The sequence below is a fragment of the Phyllobates terribilis genome, unplaced genomic scaffold (assembly GCF_046119375.1).
Source record: "Phyllobates terribilis strain yellow unplaced genomic scaffold, ASM4611937v1 Scaffold_12__6_contigs__length_324123572, whole genome shotgun sequence".
NCBI lineage: Eukaryota > Metazoa > Chordata > Amphibia > Anura > Dendrobatidae > Phyllobates > Phyllobates terribilis.
Window position 1 is genome coordinate 253237200 of NW_027362772.1, and position 18976 is coordinate 253256175.

Consider the following 18976-nt stretch of genomic DNA (forward strand, 5'->3'; position numbering starts at 1 on the left):
ACTGCCATCTGATTCCAGATACAACTCGTCACTTATATGACACGAATTTGTCTGATGACTGACAAACATAGGAAGGAGAGAGCAGGGAATTGTTTCTGTCTACTTAAATACTGATGGGGGCAGGGGCGTACATAGGAATCATGGGGCCCCATAGGAGAAGTTCTAATTGCCCCCCCCCCCAAAAAAAAAGATGTAAATAATTGTTGTGGTCACACAAGAGCAGATCTCACAACTTTCCATCTGTTACATAGTAATTTTCCCCCTGCTGTAGTCCTAGATCCCTCTTTCATTGCCCCATAAAGTGTCATGCCAACAAAAGTGTCCCCCAAACACAGTATGATACCCCCATGGTGAATTCCTCCTCATGCGCAGTATAATGTCCCTACTGTACCCCACCACCACTCCCAAGGCAAAGTATGGTGACCCCCAACACAGTATGATCCCCCAACTGTGACCCCTTAGAGCTAGAGAGGATGATACGTAATACGGGAGGGTGTTATACATAAAAAAAGGTGAAACTATATAACTAAGGACGGCGCTATACATAATAAGTGAGTACACTATATACTGAGTATGCTATACATAATACGGCTACATTCCTGCATCTGTGTGCAGTGTCGGTGTGCTGCCCACTGTTACAGACGCATTGAGCATGTCCTATTCTGATCCTCAAAATCGGATCAGAACAGAACAGTCTCTGACCCTCACAGATCTCATTCTCAGATCCGTGATTTTCATGGATGTGTTATGTATCCATAAAACTCTACGAGTCCGTGGACCATGCGATAAAAAATTCTGGCAGCACACGGACATTTCACACAAATGTGAGAATGCAGCCTAAGGGATTTTACAGACAACATTATCACAAGTCACACAGTGCAGATACAGAATAATATTTACATCCAGGCACTCACCGCTGATGTGTCATCTGATCAGAGTTGGTTTCTGCTGCTTCTTCTCCATCTGGTCAGACCTTCATGTCGACATCTCCCAGCCACGACTCATCTTGTCACCATGATCAGTACAGCCCTAAAAATAGCAAGGTCACATATATTGTATATATACTTGTGTCTCCCCCACACTGCGCCCCTGAATACAGATATGTACCCCACCATTAATATACTATTAGCCACTTAGTAATCAAAATACAAAGTGATCAGCAGCACTGTGCCCCCCATTAACTATAATCTCTGCCGTCCAATAATATAAATTATTCAGTCTCTGTGACTCTCCCCAATTAACTGTAAGGCTATGTGCACACGGAAAATATACAAGGCTTTGCAGTACATGCAAAGTGAAACCCCCATCATTGCTCTCTCCCAGCACCCTCATCATTGCTCTCTCCTAGCACCCCATCATTGCTCTCTCCAGCCCCATCATTGCTATCCCCATTGCCACCATCCCCATCATTGCTCTCCCCAGTCCCACCATCCCCATCATTGCTCTCCCCAGCCCCATCAGCCCCATCATTGCTCTCCCCAGCCCCATCAGCCCCATCATTGCTTTCCCCAGCCCCACCATCCCCGTCATTGCTCTCCTCAGCTCCATCAGCCCCATCATTGCTTTCCCCAGCCCCTTCAGCCCCATCATTGCTCTCCCCAGCCCCATCATCCCCATCATTGCTCTCCCCAGCCCCACCATCCACATCATTGCTCTCCACAGCCCCATCATTACTTTCCCCAGCCCCACCATCCCCATCATTGCTCTCTCCAGCTCCATCAGCCCCATCATTTCTCTCCCCAGCCCCACCATCCCCATAATTGCTCTCCCCAGCTCCATCAGCCCCATCATTGCTCTCCCCAGCCCCACCATCCCCATCATTGCTCTCCCCAGCCCCATCAGCCCCATCATTGCTCTCCCCAGCCCCACCATCCACATCATTGATCTCCTCAGCCCCATCATTGCTCTCCTCATCGCTACCATTCCCATCATTGCTCTCCCCAGTCCCACCATACCCATCATTGCTCTCCCCAGCTCCATTAGCCCCATCATTGCTCTCCCCAGCCCCATCAGTCCCATCATTGCTCTCCCCAGCACCACCATCCCCATCATTGCTCTCTCCAGCTCCATCAGCCCCATCATTGCTCTCCCTAGACCCACCATCCCCATCATTGCTCACCCCATCGCCACCATCCCCATCATTGCTCTCCCCAGCCCTATCACCCCCATCATTTCTCTCCCCATCCCCCTCATTGCTCTCCCCAGCCCCACCATTGCTCTCCCCCACCTCCCCTCATTCTCCTGCTCCTCTCCCCAGCGTTTTAAGTAAAAAAAAACAAAAAACTTACCTCTCAGCACGCTCTCCTGCAGCATCCTCCTAGTTGCTGGCAACTTTCTTCCTGACCCAGGCGAGCGCTGCATGATGATGTCATCAATCTGCGCGCGTCTGTGTCAAGGAGGAAGCAGAGAACGGATCCCTCCAGCTCCGCTGCCATTTTCCTCCTGTCAGCAGCAGAGCTGCAGGGATCGCTCCATGCCCGCCGCGTGCAGGGAGCAGCTGCGCCGGCAATGTTATGTCCTCCCCTGGACTGCTATGGGGCCCCCTCGTGTCTCGGGCCCCATAGCAGTCGCGTGGCCTGCCGCCATTGGCGGTACGCCACTGGATGGGGGTCTTTAAAATATCTGCATATTATCCCTTAAAGTAAGAAGTGCAACTGTGGGGAACCAATTACTGCCAAAAATAGTAAAATATTCTACTAATTAAAACAAGAGGAACACAGATCATTTTATTAATTGGAACAAAGGAAACGTTAATGTGGGCACCTCTCACTTGTGTTACACTAGAACCTTCGGAAAGTGATGGGATTCTGCGGCATATTTGCCATCTGCGGCATTAAATGAACTAATTTCAGTTCCTATTATTTTAATCTGCATATAAGGATTTAACTAAACACCTAAAGAGAGATATATAATGATAAGAGATATAAAGTAGCATCAAATATTAATAGTATAAAATATTAATGTCTCCTGATTCGCAGCTCTGCACAATGCATGGAGATGAATTCTAGTAAGTTACTTATCCCAGTAGGCAGTCACTCTGTACGATGCCGGGATATACAGTGACGGGCGCTCGGAGCTCATTGTTATTTTATATCTTTAAATATTGAAATGCCGGAGGGCTAGAGGTCACTAGCCATCATTAATTCGATTTTTCCAGGGACCTTGATGAAGCTTCATGACGGACAAGCACCAAGAAAGATTATGCTCTTTATAATTGGATGTGCGGCTAGCTGCTCCCTAGACTAATAAATATTATCATGAGTGCTCTGGAAAAAAAAAAAGGTCCATCAGGCAATTTCGGTTAGATTAACACATTTGTCGGATGAATTTATAATCACTTTCTCGGGCAGGAAGTCGGAACATCGTACACAGGAGACAGTTTATGCACCAAGGGATCAATTGTTTCTACTGTAGCATGCTGAGTGACAAACTGCTGGAATACATCACCATGAACCATGATGCCAAAGTCAGAAGTGTAATGAGGGTGAAAGCCAGGAGAAGAACAAAAGGTATCGGAGATACAATGCAAAGGGCTGGGCAGGAGCAAGGTCATGACTGTTAGGGCAGGTGTAGATGGCCGTAGATTCTCTCATACGGGAGAATCGGGTTGATTATGAAAATCACACTCTGATCAGAAGTTGATCAGAGTGTCAGCATAGGGTGATACAATACATTTGGATGGAGAATGAAGAATGGATAGAGAAGATGGAGAATTTTTTTTACATCTTCTCCATTGTGTCAGCGTGCGGAAATGATGTCTTTCGAGTGCAGTCCGATGATTTCCATGCACTTATTGACTTATTGATGAATATCGAATCAAACCTGGACATGCTGCAACTTTTTCCTTGGAGCGGCTCGGTCCAAGGAAAAAAATCGGACATGTGCGCGGTTCAATAGAATAATATAGATTCGAGCGCAATTCAATGTTTTGTTGGATTGCACTTGGACGGAAAATACGGTGGCGTGAGCGAGCCCTTAGAGTATACAACAGCTGCAGGCCTATATTGTCTGTTAATGGCCACAGTGTCTACGTGCACCTACACATTGCACTAATACTAACAGGTGTGCCGGACCTTGTTTTTGGTTTTGCTTCAGTTTTTTGTACTCAGTACATTTGGGGTTGTGGCCACTCTCCCTTTGGGCTGTGCAACATACAGGTGCTTCTCACAAAATTAGAATATCATCAAAAAGTTAATTTATTTCAGTTCTTCAATACAAAAAGTGAAACTCATATTATGTAGAGTCATTACAAATAGAGTGATCTATTTCAAGTGTTTATTTCTGTTAATGTTGATGATTATGGCTTACAGCCAATGAAAACACAAAAGTCATTATCTCAGTAAATTGAAATAATTAACAAAAAACACCTGCAAAGGCTTCCGATGCTTTTAAAAAGGTCCCTTAGTCTGTTTCAGTAGGCTTCACAATCATGGGGAAGACTGTTGACTTGACAGATGTCCAGAAGGCAGTCACTGACACACTCCACAAGGAGGTCATAGCTAAAGAAGCTGGCTGTTCACAGAGTGCTGTATCCAAGCATATTAATGGAAAGTTGTGTGGAAGGAAAAAGTGTGGTAGGAAAAGATGAACAAGCAACCGGGATAACCACAGCCTTGAAAGGATTGTTAAGAAAAGGCCTTCAAAAATGTGGGGGAGATTCACAAGGAGTGGACTGCTGCTGGAGTCATTGCTTCAAGAGCCACCACACACAGACGTATCCAGGACATGGGCTACAAGTGTCGCATTCCTTGTGTCAAGCCACTCATGACCAATAGACAACGCCAGAAGCGTCTTACCTGGGCCAAGGAGAAAAAGACCTGGACTATTGCTCAGTGCTCCAAGGTGTTGTTTTCAGATGAAAGTAAATTTTGCATTTCATTTGGAAATCAAGGTCTCAGAGTCTGGAGGAAGAGTGGAGAGGCCACAATCCAAGCTGCTTGAGGTCTAGTGTGAAGTTTCCAAAATCAGTGATGGTTTGGGGAGCCACATGTCATCTGCTGGTGTAGGTCCACTGTGTTTTATCAAGACCAAAGTCAGCGCAGCCGTCTACCAGGAGATTTTAGAGCCCTTCATGCTTCCCTCTGCCGACAAGATTTTTGGAGATGGAAATGTCATTCTCCAGCAGGACTTGGCACCTGTCCACACTGCCAAAAGTACCAATACCTGGTTTACACACAACAGTATCACTTTGCTTGATTGGCAGCAAACTCGCCTGACCTTAACCCCATAGAGAATCTATGGGGTATTGTCAAGAGGAAGATGAGAGACACCAGACCCAACAATGCAGACGAGCTGAAGGCAGCTATCAAAGCAACCTGGGCTTCCATAACACCTCAGCAGTGCCACAGGCTGATCGCCTCCATGCCACGCCGCATTGATGCAGTAATTGATGCAAAAGGAGCCCCGACCAAGTATTGAGGGCATTTACTGAACATACATTTCAGTAGGATAACATTTCAGATTTTAAAATCATTTTTCAAGCTGTTGTTATAAAGTATTCTAATTTACTGAGATAATGACTTTTGTGTTTTCATTGGCTGTAAGCCATAATCATCACCACTAACAGAAATAAACACGTGAAATAGATCACACTGTTTGTAATGACTCTATATAATATATGAGTTTTACTTTTTGCATTCAAGAACTGAAATAAATTAACTTTTTGATGATATTTTAATTTTGTGAGAAACACTTGTATGTACAGTACTTAGCTTTCCACAAGTAGGTGTTAAACAGTCTGGCACAGGTCCTGCAAATCCCACGTTTATTTTGAGGCCTGATGTCACACTGCGTGGTGAGATATTAGAGATATGGACCATCCTGATTGGGTACACCTTGTAGCAGTGGGATGGGTTTTATGGGGTTTTTTGCAAAAAAAAAAAAAGTTAACTAAATACCCTATGTGTTTTTTACATGAGTTACTATTTATTTAATTAGTTTAATTATTGCAGTGTTTTTTGTTTTATTCTAGATAGACAAGGGGCTATCTTGAGCAAACTGTGGATTGTACTATGTTAACTGTTACAATATGTCGGTATGTGTTTTAGTCCCTGTAGACTGCACTGCATGACCTATTCTCCATGTTGTGATGATGATGATGATGATTATATCGAATTATGATAATTTTTGATTATGATGATGCTAATATTGGATGATGCTGATATTGGATGCTGATATTGGATGATGGTGATGATATTTGATTATCATGATGATATTGGATGATGATATTGGATGATGATGATGATGATATTTGATGATGATATTGGATGATGCTGTTATTCGGATGAGGATGATGATGATGATATTGGATAATGGTGATGATATTTGATTATGATGAGGATATTGGCTGATGATGATGATGATATTTGATGGTGATGATATTTGATGATGCTGATGTTGAACGATTATGATGATAGTTGATGATGATATTGGACTATGATGATATTTGGTGATGCTGATATTGGATGAGGATGATGATGATAATATTGGTTTCACATATTGGATGATGATGATGATGATATTGGTTGCTGATATTGGATGTTGATGATGATGATGATGATACTGGTTGCTGATATTGGTTGCTGCTGATGATATTGGTTGCTGGAAGACCAGGTAAAACACTTCATTCTCCCTCAGTGTCTGAATGTTGATGATTCTGTTGAAAGCCTGACTTTATCTTTGGGCGCATCTTACCTTGGCAATCCGAAAGCCGTTGTGCAGCCAAAGCAGGAGACACTAGTTTGGTTTCAGAGAAAGACAGGATCTGGATAAGAAGAAGCAACCAGAAGTGGCCTCCAATAGGAGCACATTCAGGAGCAACTCATCAGGTTGCTGCTCTGGAAAGTGAGTAACACCCAAATGTCTGAATTGACCAAATCTTATGGAAACCCATACTTCCCACTCTTGGCGAGTTTCTTAAATTAGCTGAGATAATTTTATGTTACTTGTCAGTCATGGCCTTTTTAGCTAGCACAGTCCAAAGGTGCTATCTTTCCCTTAAAAAAATGGAGCCCCAATGGAAAATTGATGAAATGGGATCCATTGGGATTCATTGGGCTTCTCATCGCTGCTCTGGTCTCAGTACTTTGGCCTCAGAGGTCACATCACGTGGGCAGTGCACATCACCCCTGTAGAAAATCATTGAGGTCAGTGGATAGACGGCACAAGACACTGAGCTTATAGTAGTATTTGGATATAGCTGTGAGCACTAAAACCGGAGCAGCGATGGGGAGCCCAAAGAATCTCGATGGAGCCCATGTATTTATAACAGGGTTCATCAATTTTCCATTAGGATTCCATTTTTTTTTTTTAAGGCAAAGATAGCACTTCGGACTACGTTAGTCAAAAAGCAACATAAAATCAATTATATAGAAAAGTATGAAGCAGTAGAGCAATAAGTATAGCATTTTTTTGGTATATAATACATGAAAATGAATTAGAAAGGAAGGGAAGTACAAGACAATATACTGGAAGTCCCGGTTATAATCCATGACGGTAGCACGCTCATTATTTGTTTAATTAACCAAATTAGCTGAAATAATTTCCAGCGCAGTACTGCAACCACAGAACTAACAAGATATCATTAGTGAAACTAATCCAACCAGTTTTCTTTTTTCTTAACCCCTAATTATAATAATAATAGTGTTTCCTTTCGGGGAGACTGATTTAGCCCATCCTATTCTTAGGTTCTAAAAACAGATCCCAACAAACTTGAGTAACATAGTAACATAGTACCATAGTTTGTAAAGCCGAATAAAGACTTGCGTCCATCAAGTTCGACCTGTTAGTTCTGTAATTGCTAAAGTTGATCCAGAGGAGGGCAAAAACCCCAAATGATTTAGCCAATCTTCACCTGAGGAAAAATTCCCTCCCGACTCTGAAACCAGCAGTCAGAATAAATCCCTGTATCAACCTACTATTTTATTTTTAAGTATATGCTGAAATCTGCCTGGTATCTAGAAATGCATTCAGTCCCCGCTTGAACTGGTGTAGTGAATCTGACATTACCGTCTCCTCACTCAGTGAATTCCATATTCTCACTGCTCTTACCGTAAAGAACCCCTTCCTATGCTGGTGCTGAAACCTTTTCTCTTCCAGTCTTAGTGAATGCCCTCTTGTTACCGTAATATCCCTCCTTTTGAACAAATCCCGGGCAAGATCTCTATACTGTCCCCTAACATATTTGTACACATTTATTATGTCCCCCCTCGACCTTCTCTTTTCCAGGCTGATTAGTCCTAGTTTTGCCAACCTCTCTGGGTATTGCAGTCCCTCCATTCCCTTTATTAATTTTGTTGCCCTCCTTTGTACCTTTTCAAGCTCATTTATATCCTTTCTATATATTGGGGCCCATAACTGAGCACAGTATTCCAAGTGTGGTCTGACCAGTGCTTTGTACAGTGGAAGAACAATGTTCTCATCCTTTGCAGCTATACCTCTTCTGATACATCCCATTACCCTGTTTGCCCTTACAGCAGCGGCCTGACTTTGGGCACTCCAATTTAGTTTGCTATCAATCAAGATGCCCAAGTCCTTCTCCATCTCTGAATTCCCCAATGATTTCCCATTCAGTGAGTACTGGTGACTTCCATTTTTCCTTCCCATATGTATGACCTTACATTTCTCCTCGTTAAACCTCATTTGCCATTTAATGCTCCACCTACCCAGCTTATCCAAATCCCTCTGTAGGTCTGCACTGTCCTCTTTTGTATTAATTGTTTTACATAACTTTGTGTCATCTGCAAATATTGATATTTTACTATTTATCCCGTTGACTATGTCGTTAATAAAGATATTAAATAACATTGGGCCTAGTACAGACCCCTGTGGTACCCCACTAGTGACGCTTACCCAATCTGAGTATATTCCATTTATAACCACCCTCTGCCTTCTATCCTTTAGCCAGTTAGCTACCCACTTGCAGACATTTTCCCCCAGCCCCATCATTCTCATTTTGTATACCAACCTATTATGTGGCACGCTATCGAACGCTTTTGAGAAGTCGAGATACACGACATCCACTGGTTCCCCCTGATCTACTCGAGAGCTAACCTCCTCGTAGAAGTCAATCAGGTTTGTTTGGCAGGAGCGATTCCTCATGAATCCATGTTGGTTCGGGATAAAAAGATTATTCGCATCAAGATGCTCCGTAATTGCCTCTTTAATGAAGCTTTCAAAAATTTTGCCCACAACTGACGTCAGACTCACCGGCCGATAGTTTCCGACGTCACTTTTCGCTCCCTTTTTGAATATTGGCACTACATTCGCCTGTCGCCAATCAAGTGGTACAGACCCAGTCTCAACAGAGTCCTTAAATATAAGATATAACGGTCTGTCTATCACATTACTTAGTTCCCTTAGTACCCGTGGGTGTATGCCATCAGGTCCTGGTGATTTGTTTATTTTAATGTTACTGAGGCGTTTCTGTACCCCAGCTTGGGTTAGATTTGTCATACTTAGTGGAGGATTAAGTTTGTCACTTCTCATTTCGCCTGTTAGTTCTATTTCCTTTGTGAAAGTTGTCGAAAAAAAATTATTTAATACATTAGCTTTATCCTCATCTTTCTCTATGATTTTGCCTTCCTCACTTTTTATCGGTCCAATATTATCCGATTTAATCCTTTTACTGTTTATATACGTAAAGAACAGTTTGGGATTTGATCTACTTTCCCTAGCAATACGTTTCTCTGTTTCCTCCTTCGCTATTTTTATTTGTTTTTTACAGGTTCTCGTTTTTTCCTTGTAACACATTAGTGCCTCCTTACTGTTTTCCTGTTTTAATCTCTTGAATGCCTCTTTTCTGCTATTTAACGCCCCTTTTACGTTCTTGTTCAACCATATTGGTTTCCTCTTATTTCTTATTTCTGAACTCTATTAACCTCCAGAAATGGAAACAAACACGAGTATGCCTGATTGTGATTAGATAACCGTCTTCCATTCCAGAAATCAGCCATTCATTGCAAAATCCCAAGCACAAGGCTAAGAGGGCTGAGGGATAATGGTCAGATCTGGAGATGAAAATTTCCCAGAGTCTACGTGGGACATTGAATGTAAAGAAAAAAAGTGCACAAAATAGTTCTCAAAGCCCTTGGTCCGGATGAACAGTTGCTATAAATCACAGACAGATGATGTTGGTGCAGCAGGGAGGTCCAGACGGAACAGTGGCAGAACGGTAATAGGAGGAGTAAACGGAAAACAGTGGATCCGATGAAGCGGAGGAGTAATCCGTAATGAAGCAGAGGAGACACAGCGATGAGGAACTATTGGAGAATAATAATATGGCAGAGTTGACTCAACAATCTTGCAGAGTTGAGTTTGCCACAGAGTCCAATTCAGGCTGGCAGAGGTACGGTAGAGTAGCTTAGCAAACTTAAGAAAAGTAGCAGAGCTGGGAGAATCCAAAAGAGAGCTGGCAGAGGTACAGCAAAGTCACCCAGGGATGTAAAACAAGGAGCCAAAATGGGTTTGTCAGAGTCCGATGCAAAGCTGGCATTGGAAGAGTTATAGAAGAATTACCCAGACAAACAGCAAAGCTGGGTTTGTCAAAGATTGCTATATTGAACTGACCAATGGTAAAGCAGAGTTATTCAGCAATGTAGCTGAACGGGGTTAGTCACACAGTCCAAAGCATAGCTTGCCAGCAGTATAGCATGGTTATACAGTGATATAGCACCATTGGGTTTGTCAAGTAGTTGTAGGAATTCCAGAACAATGAAGCACTCCAAAATAGGGGCACACAGTCCAACTACCTGAATACTGTGGTGGCATCCTGCCACCTGAGCCAACCTAAGTAATGCCAGAGGTGTATGTCCAATGTCTGGTGAGTAACTAACAACCCGTCTATTTCAATAGGAACTTTGTAATGCTACAGTTTTCCTGTGGTGACTCTGCAGAGAAATTGTATAGTTGCCCTTGGGTTTCCCTACAGATTACGCCCAATCACTGGAGGTTCAAACAATGGGACAGCTTGAGATCAGCTACTGTTAGGGACAACTTTCAGAAAAGGTTATTGTCCAATTGTCCAAAGCAGACTAACCCCTTAAGGAGATTTATGCATGTATATATATAGAAATATACAGTGGGTACGGAAAGTATTCAGACCCCTTTACATTTTTCACTCTTTGTTTCATTGCAGCCATTTGGTAAATTCTAAAAAAAAAAATTTTCTCATTAGAGTACACTCTGCACCCCATCTTGACTGAAAAAAAACAGAAATGTAGAAATTTTTGCAAATTTATTAAAAAAGAAAAACTGAAATATCACATGTTCATAAGCATTCAGACGCTTTGCTCAGACACTCATATTTAAGTCACATGCTGTCCATTTCCTTGTGATCCTCCTTGAGATGGTTCTACTCCTTCATTAGAGTTCAGCTGTGTTTAATTAAACTGGTAGGACTTGATTTGGAAAGGCACACACCTGTCTATATAAGACCTCACAGCTCACAGTGCATGTCAGACCAAATGAGAATCATGAGCTCAAAGGAACTGCCCAAGGAGCTCAGAGACAGAATTGTGGCAAGGCACAGATCTGGCCAAGGTTACAAAATAATTTCTGCATTACTCAAGGTGCCTAAGAGCACAGTGGCCTCCATAATCCTTAAATGGAAGAAGTTTGGGACCACCAGAAGTCTTCCTAGTCCTGGCCATCCAGCCAAACTGAGCAATCGTGTGAGAAGAGCCTTGGTGAGAGAGGTAAAGAAGAACCCCAAGATCCCTGTGGCTGAGCTCCAGAGATGCAGTAGGGAGATGGGAGAAAGTTCCACAAAGTCAACTATCACTGCAGCCCTCCACCAGTTGGGCCTTTATGGCAGAGTGGCCCGATGGAAGCCTATCCTCAATGCAAAACATATGAAAGCCCGCATAGAGTTTGCTCAAAAACATAAGAAGGACTCCCAGACTATGAGAAATAAGATTCTCTGGTCTGATGAGACGAAGATAGAATTTTTTTGTGATAATTCTAAGTGGTATGTGTGGAGAAAACCAAGCACTGCTCATCACCTGCCTAATACAATCCTAACAGTGAAACATGGTGGTGGCAGCATCATGCTATGGGGGTGTTTTTTACCTGCAGAGACAGGACAACTGTTTGCAATTGAAGGAAACATGAATGCGGCAAAGTACAGAGATATCCTGGATAAAAACCTCTTCTAGAGAGCTCTGGACCACAGACTTGGCTGAAGGTTCATGTTCCAACAAGACAATGACCCTAAGCACACAGCTAAAATAACAAAGGAGTGGCTTCAGAACAACTCTGTGACCATTCTTGACTGGCCCAGCCAGAGCCCTGGCCTAAACCCAATTGAGCATCTCTGAAGAGACCTGAAAATGGCTGTCCACCAACGTTCACCATCCAACCTGACGGAACTGTAGAGGATCTGCAAGGAAGAATGGCAAAGGATCCCCAAATCCAGCTGTGAAAAACTTGTTGCATCATTCCCAAGAAGACTCATGGCTGTACTAGCTCAAAAGGGTGCTTCTACTCAATACTGAGCAAAGGGTCTGAATACTTATGACCATGTGATATTTCAGTTTTTCTTTTTTAATAAATTTGCAAAAATTTCTACATTTCTGTTTTTTTCAGTCAAGATGGGGTGCAGAGTGTACTTTAATGAGAATAAAATGAACTTTTTAGAATTTATCAAATGGCTGCAATGAAAAATTTAAGGGGGTCTGAATACTTTCTGTACCCACTGTATATACAGTTGTGCTCAAAAGTTTACATACCCCAGCAGAATTTTTCCTTTCTTGGTCTTGTTTCAGAGAATATGAATGATAACAAAAAAACTTTTTCTCCACTCATGGTTATTGGTTGGGTGAAGCCATTTATTGCCAAACTATTGTGTTTTCTCTTTTTAAATCGTAATGACAACCAAAAACATCCAAATGACCCTGCTCAAAAGTTCACATACACTGGTGATTTTGGCCTGATAACATGCACAGAATTTGACACAAATGGGTTTGAATGGCTACAAAAGGTGACATCCTCACCTGTGACCTGTTTGCTAGTAATCAGTGTGTGTGCATAAAACCTGCGTGAGTTTCTGGGATCGAGACAGACTCCTGCATCTTTCATCCAACCACTGACGTTTCTGGATTGTGAGTCATGGGGAAAGAAAAAGAATTGTCAACGGATCTACGGGAAAAGGTAGTTGAACTGTATAACACAGGAAAGAGATACAAAAAGATATCCAAGGAATTGATAATGCCAGTGAGCAGCGTTGAAACTGTGATTAACAAATGGAAAATCAGGGGCTCTGTGAAAACCAAACAACGGTCAGGTAGACCAACAAAAATTTCAGCCACAACTGCCAGGAAAATTGTTCGGGATGCAAAGAAAAACCCACAAATAACATCAGCTTAAATTCAGGAGTTTCTGAAAACTAGTGGTGTGGCTGTTTCAAGATGCACGATAAGGTGGCACTTGAAGAAAAATGGGCTGCATGGTCGAGTCGACAGAAGAAAGCCATTACTGCGCAAATGCCACAAAATATCTCACCTACAATACGCCAAACAGCACAGAGACAAGCCTCAAAACTTCTGGAACAAGGTAATTTTCGAGTGATGAGACCATAATTTAACTTTTTGGCCACAACCATAAACGTTACATTTGGAGAGAGGTCAACAAGGCCTATGATGAAAGGAGCACCATTCCTACAGTAAAGCACGGAGGTGGAACGCTGATGTTTTGGGGATATGTGAGCTACAAAGGCACAGAAAAGTTGGTAAAAGTTGAAGTAAAGATGAATGCAGCACGTGATCAGCAAATACTGGAGGCAAATTTGCTCTCATCAGCCCGGAAGCTGCGCATGGGATGTACTTGGACGTTCCAACATGACAACAATCCAAAACACAAGGCCAACTCGACCCGTCATTGGCTACTGTGGCGCACTGCTGCGCACTGGTGCCACAGAACCCAGAAGGGTGCATGGATGGACTTCTCCACAAGAGGCCCTCACACATTCACACACCTCCACCCTACCACCTCAGACCACCAGAGGGAGCCCCATTAGGGATATATATATGGAGGGTGGAGCCAGGCAGTTCAGTTTAGAGTTTAGTGTGCTCAGAGAAAGTTCCTACTCAGACACAGAGAGGGACAGAGCTGAGAGTTGAGCAGAGAGCGTGCTGACGCTCAGAGAGCAGCGAAGAGGCAGCACGCTGGCTGCTGTGCTTAGGCGAGCCAAGGCCTACAGCACGAGTGAAGGCCTAGTGAGGGCCCTAAGTGTGGTCGAAGGTGAGCGGAGAAGAAAGAAGTAGCGAGGGGGCAGAGGAGCATACCAGGCTCACCCCAGATATATACCGGACACCGGGTCTGCGCCTATGGGGTCCCTTTATACCCAGTAGGGACCACCGGAACCCCTGGAGGACTACAGGTCCCAGGTTTACCAAACGCTGACTACCGTAACAGGGCTAGGAGTCACGGAGGCCCCAGCATCCAGGGAGAGTGATCTCCAAGAAAAGGCCCTACCACCAGGTCAGCAGGTGCAAGGGAGAGAGAGACAGTAACCAAGCTAGGCCTAGTTCCAGGCAGGCCAGAAGCTTAGCGAGTAAAGCCACGGATCAGGAGGCCCTATACCCGCTCACTGGGGAGAGTCCAAAAGTGCGCCCTTCGTCCGGAGTACCCTGGACCGTGCCTGCTTCATCAACAGTAAAGGTACTCAAGCTTACACTGTGTGAGTGTCCGTCTTTCCTCCGGGACCGTCCTGCCGTCTCTCCCCAGCATCTACCATCTACCCCTACACTGCCCTGAGGCCTGCTCCACCTGTGGGGAGCCATCCTAACCAAGCTGCCCAAACACCTGCCTCAGAGAACTGTTGCAGCGCTGGTAATCCTTACCAGACACCACAGGTGGTGTCACGTACTTATTACAAACACTTTAAATCCCCTATAAATATTCCCCTTTTACTGACCGCCCTGGGTCATGGACCGGGTCACCGCCACTGTGACATCACCCCCCCCCCCCAGCATCCACCGGCCCCCCAGGGGGAAGGTCACTACAGCAGAACAAAGTGAAGGTTCTGGAGTGGCCATCTCAGTCTCCTGACCTCAATATCATTGAGTCACTCTGTGGAGATCTCAAGCGGAGGCTTTTTGCCAAGAAGAATGGGCAGCTTTACCATCTGAGAAAATAAAGAATCTCATCCACAACTACCACAAAAGACTTCAAGCTGTCATTGATGTTAGAGGGGGCAGTACACGGTATTAAGAACTGGGTTTTGTGAACTTTTGATCAGGGTCATTTGGATGTTTTTGGTTGTCATTAAGATTTAAAAAGAGAAAACACAGTAGTTTGACAATAAATGGCTTCACCCAACCAATAACCATGAGTGGAGAAAAAGCTTTTTTGTTATCATTCATATTCTCTGAAACAAGGCCAAGAAAGGAAAAATTCTACTGGTGAATGTAAACTTTTGAGCACAACTGTAAATTATTAAACTATATATTTACCACATTTTCCAAAAAGTTTCTTTGGAAGTGATTTCTAACAGTTTATTAGTAGAGAGCAAGATAAATAATTAAAGCCAATGTAAGCTGCCAAGTGCAGTATTTAAGCTGAAGTATTATTTGTCTTGGTAGATGAAGAAAAATTGATTTTCCTTTAAGTGTATTGACCTACACACACTGAACTTCAGAACTGAATGGTAAACTCACATTAATTCTATGGGGAAGACTTTGAAGCATTGCTGTGATATTACATTGCCAACATTCATAAAAAAAATAAAAGGAAGCAAGTCTGAAATGTTTTATCTTAGTTTAAAAACTAACTACTTTAGGATGATCTTTAAGGTGTCAGAAATTCTTGAAGGGATTCTTGTTTAAAACTGATTTTGTGTTAAATGTATTTTTAAAATATTTTTGCCAATGTTTCTTTTTTTCTACATAAAACAAAATGCATTAAAAATAAAAAAGAACACTTGTAATTTTACACCGGCCACTGGGGATTTTTTAGACTTTAATTCCTATTGTTTCAGGAAACAACACATGTACATAGCCAAAATGGTCAGATCCGAACCATTCTTTGTGTTGAGGTGTCTCATGAGCGAGTGCAAGGTCACTGTGAAGGGAGGGGGAGCAGGGTCAGCTGTGACATCGCCTATTGTGATTGGTGGATCCTGAACACAGGAACGCTCATTCAAACTGTGCTTACCTGTGTATGGACTCAGGATGGCTAAAATTTGGCCAACTGCTAACTAATATGTGTAGGGGGCCTTTAGACCAATCAACTACATGGGTGGTCAGATTTGATGAAGAATTGAGTTTTGAGTATAAATGGTCAATCGTGAAGTCGTGAGGGATTACCCGAGGCTTTCCCAAGATGCTGAGATTCAAAGCTTAAAGAGCAATGGTCATTTTAATTTTTCATTTCATAACTCAATAGTACATATGAAAACAAGCAACTTTGTAATATATCTTATTCAAAAAATCTAATTATTTTTCCTTCTGGACTGATCTTTCACTCTCACTTCATGGTAAAATCTGTATTCAGTGAAGACAGATTTTTCTCATTAATAAAATAGGCAATGACAGTTGGTGCTCATACGATTCTATGGAGGAGGGAGGAGCTAGAGGCAGACACAGACATTCTGCTGCAAGTTCGCCTGAAATACAGTTAAATAACTGGCATTTGAGGAGAACTTGCAGCAGAATGTCTATACCTCTAGCTCCTCCTCCTTCAGCCTCTAGTTCCTCCCTCCAGAGAATATTATAAGCACCAAATGTCATCTCCTATCTCAGTAATGGTAAAATCTTTATTCATTGTAGACAAATTTTACCCGTGAACTGAGAATATTGAAAAGGAAGCAACCATCTGCGAAGAAAAAGAAATTGATTTTTTTGATAAGATATGTTACAAGGTTTCTTATTTTCATGTGTATTCTTGATTTCTGAAATAAGAATGAAAACGATGCATACTCTTTAAGTAGTTGCCTGTTTTTCTCCAGGATCCTTACCCATAATAAAAGGTTTTCTTCACTAATATTAGATGATGCAGAAGAATACAATAGATAGACAATAATAGGGGACAAGCACGGAGACAAGCCCTGAAATGAAGCTGAAGCACACAGACAAGAACATATTCAATGGACCTAGGATAAGAGATCTCGACACTAGAGCTAAGTGACAGCACTGGAAATTGGAGTCTGATAAGCCGGAAGCCAAAGACTTAAGAAAAAAATGTAAAAATAATTCAGGAACCTGACATGCGTGCTGTTCAATGAAGACAGGATAAGCTACATAAATGAAAAACGCAAAGATAAAAGTCATCTGAACCCACTGGAGGACCAGACAGTGTGTAAAGGTCTCCAAACCACACATGTATAAGCAGGGTCGGACTGGGGTGCCTAGGGCCCACCAGGGGAACTGACTCTAGGGGCCCACACTACAGCCCACCAGCTGTGAAGCACTGAGCGGCAGGACTTTGTTCGAACAGTCATTCCGTACTGCCAGAGTCCCTTTAATGGTAACTTGTCACCTTGAAAAACGTTATTTATCTGCAGATATAGAGGTAATCTGCAGGTAAATAGGTTTAAAGCCTGGTTAGACGGCTTAATGGAAAAGCGTAGGCTACACGGAGAAAATTACGTTTTATTCTCCCTGCCGACACTCGCTTCCTGTTATTGGGTCGGTGCAAGGAGGGAGACATTACAGTCAACGCGAACTACAAAGTGAGGGTGCTGCAATAACGTCCGGCACCTGGATTGTGACACTTCCATGGAGCCCAACTTCACGCTGAGCTTCATTGAACGACTAACATGGCAGCAGCACCTGGCAACTAGTGCTGAGCGAGCGTGGTCGGATAAGGTGTGATCCCAGCATGCTCAGGTGTTATCCAGGTATCTTGTAGTGCTCTGCTAATATGCTCGAGTCCCCAGGGTAGCATGTTTTGCGGCGGTAGGCAGACGCAACACATTTAGGAATTGCCTGTTTGTTAGGTAATCACTGCATGTGTTGCTTCTGTCTACCGCCGCAAAACATGTTACCGCAGGGACTTGAGCATATTAGCAGAGCACTACAAGATACCTGGATAACACCCGAGCCTGCTGGGATAACACCTTGTCCGACCACGCTCACTCAGCACTACTGGCAACCCACCAGCAACCTGCAACTGCGTCACAGGGGGCTGAAGGGAGCAGGTGACTGCATGCACCGGCCATTGTGCTATCTAAATGCCGCTGTCAGTGATTGACAAGGGCACTTAAATACTCAAAACAGCAGCTATCAAGGCGAGCTCTGATCACTGCTGTTACAGGCAGACGCCGGCTATCTAACACAGCCGACATCTGCCTGGTATGGAGCAGGCTCAGCTCCTGAAACAGCTCCATACAAGTACAACCCTATGGTTATGACAAGGTTAGCAAATTTCACTTGTCTGTTCCTAAATGTGGAAAGACAAATGGAATTCCCTAACACATGTGAGCAAGTCCTAATAGATTTAGTAAAGGTGCGCCAAGCATATGAATGTTATTACACACCACAATGGACTCTTACATACACGCATCTTACAAAAATACATATTATTCCAGATACGTAGACACATACAAACACGCAGACGCGCACAAACACATCAGTACATGAATACATCATCTGAACCACCATCATTTGTAATGTCAGGTCAGCCCCATATATCTTTGTATCGCATAAACCTATTACTCCCAGTATGTAATTAACAATAGAGATACTGGGAGTTGTTATCAGTCATCATCAGACTGCGGACCATACAGGAACCACAGTACTGATGAGACGCAGGCAGGATCACAAATGAACATTTACATCCAGGTATCTTACCCGAGACGTCTTCTCTGATTAGAGTCGTTCTCTCTCTTTTCGTCTCCCTCTTGTCCAGTCTCCATGATGACTTTTCTCATCCACAGCTCGTCTCTGCAGACTTCCATCTTCTCCGGTCTTCTGCAGCACATCCCGACACGATGCCCTTAAAGATAGCAGAGTCATTATAATGCTCCCGAATAAAAATATCT

General features: G+C 43.2%; 1 protein-coding gene and 1 long non-coding RNA gene across 3 annotated transcripts in view; both read right to left on the reverse strand.

The window, feature by feature from the left end:
* The window catches only part of TMEM278 (transmembrane protein 278), a 161083-nt gene that overhangs the window by 102986 nt on the left and 39121 nt on the right, over positions 1-18976 (reverse strand). The gene's annotated exons all lie outside the window — the stretch shown is intronic.
* The window catches only part of LOC141172531 (uncharacterized), a 49646-nt gene that overhangs the window by 22437 nt on the left and 8233 nt on the right, over positions 1-18976 (reverse strand). For both annotated transcript variants that reach the window (XR_012252483.1, XR_012252482.1), the window contains exon 2: positions 18786-18930. This is a non-coding gene — a long non-coding RNA (uncharacterized lncRNA). The remainder of the gene's footprint in view (positions 1-18785; positions 18931-18976) is intronic.